This window comes from Lontra canadensis, unplaced genomic scaffold (genome assembly GCF_010015895.1).
Source record: "Lontra canadensis isolate GAN:19392208 unplaced genomic scaffold, GSC_riverotter_1.0 scaffold39, whole genome shotgun sequence".
In the NCBI taxonomy this organism is placed as follows: Eukaryota; Metazoa; Chordata; class Mammalia; order Carnivora; family Mustelidae; genus Lontra; species Lontra canadensis.
This window is the reverse complement of record NW_022631033.1, coordinates 18132250-18134153: the sequence shown is the minus strand read 5'-3', so window position 1 is coordinate 18134153 and position 1904 is coordinate 18132250. Positions and strand designations below refer to the sequence as shown.

The 1904-nt window shown below is 40.5% G+C and overlaps 1 pseudogene; it reads right to left on the bottom strand.

Annotated features, from left to right (window-relative positions):
* Window positions 1–472: 472 nt before the first annotated feature.
* LOC116874963 lies at window positions 473–1010 on the bottom strand (annotated as a pseudogene).
* Window positions 1011–1904: the final 894 nt, after the last annotated feature.

Below are 1904 nucleotides of genomic sequence, written 5' to 3'. Positions count from 1 at the left end.
TGTAAGACTATTGGCGGGCAGCCGTTTCCTGTTAGTGTCTTGAAAATATCACACTGCTGCTCTCTGGCTACCGCTCTGGCTGCTCAGAAATCAAGTCAAGTTCCAAGAGCACTTTCTACAAAGGTAATCTGACGTTTCCTCTGGCTATTCTTTCCCCTAATCACCACTCTGTCTTTAGTTTTCTTCAGTTTCACTCTGCCCTATCTAGGCATGGATTTTTAAATTATCCTTCTTGGTATTAACAGGATTAGTGAGTCTGGAAACAGTGTCTTTCACTAGCTGTGGAAAAATCTAAATCATTATTTCTTCAAATATTGCATCTCTCTTCTCTCTTTCCTCTCCTTTTAGGATTTTGATCCAACATATGGTCGCTAGATGTTTGATAATATTAAGGGATTATTGTACGTTTTTAGGTGTAATAATGATGTTGTGGTTATTTTGTTTTAACAGTCCTTATGGTTAAAAGACACAATTATTTTTTTGATGAAAAATTTATATTGAGGTATAGCCAGCTGAACTCAGTTTCAATGACCCCAATTTTGTTGGCAACATCTGAAGCATCATAGTCAGGAGCCAGTCCAGCATACATGATTTCTCTCCATCGGGTTTGATGAGAGTGTTGACCTTGGCCTTGTCAATGTCATCTAGCTTCTTCAAAGCCTGTTTGATCTGGTGCTTGTTAGCTTTGAGGTCCACAATGAACACAAGTGTGCTGTCTTCTAGTTTCGTCATGGCTGACTCAGTAGTCGGGGGGGGAACTTAATGATGGCATGGGAAGTCAAGCTTGTTTCTTCTGGGGGTGCTCTTTCAAGGATATTTGGGCTGCCTTTGGAGACACAGTGTCTTGGGCTTTTGGAAGGTAGGTGATGTGCTGATCTTTTTCTCTTTCTTTTTTTTATTTTTTATTTTTTTGACTGTGGACACCGTTAAGCACCCTGCCTTGTCTTCAAGGCTTTTGCTTTTGCTTCGGCTTTGGGAGGGGCAGGGGCTTTCTTTGCTTTCGGCGCCATCTTCAGGAAAGGGAAGGCGTACAATTTTTTTTTTAAACACTTTTTTTTTTGTTTAAGTAGGCTCTACACCTGGCGTGGAGTTCAATGGGTTGGGGGGGCGGTTGCGACTTGAACTCACAACCCTGAGATTGAGATCTAGCTGAGCTCAAGAGCCAGAGGCTTAATCAATTGAGTCACCCAGGCACCCAAAGACATACAATTTTCAAATGTGTGTTGGATCTTCTGTCTCTTCCAGGTCTCTTTCCTCTGCTTTGTGTTGTCCGTATTTTTGACTTTCTGTTCTAAATTCTTGATAATATATCCTGAGCTACTTTTAGTTCACTAATCTTCTGTTGTATCCAACCTACTGTCAAAGATGCTCACCTAGACATTTATGAATATGATTTATAATAAATATATAGATTTTATAATATACATAATATATATACATATTGTTTCCTTAACCAATGCATGTTATTTTTATAGTCTCCTGCAAGTATTTTCAATTTTGTCATTTATTTATTTAAACTGAAGTGAAGTAGTTTTATAATGAGTTTTATAATAGCTTTAAAATGATGCCTGAAGTCTGGGCAGCCCTTTCCCAATGTTATTGCTGCTGTTTCTGCGTAGTCTTGCTCTCTTGTGCACCTGCTTACCTGTAACTGCATGTTGGCCCTTGATAACTGCTTGTGAGGTTTTCCTAATGCCTAGGCTGAGTATGTCTTCTCCTGCGAGTCTTTGAATTTGCTGTCATCAGAGTCCCAGCAGGACCACTGATGTGATGCTGGGGGTGACGTGAGGTCCAGGTGCGGATGGCGAGAAAGAATTCTTGAGAGAGATGTCTTTGGTTCTAAAAGGGTAGTTTTATTAAAGCACAGTGCAGGACCCCTGGGCACAAAGAGCAGTGCTGGGACT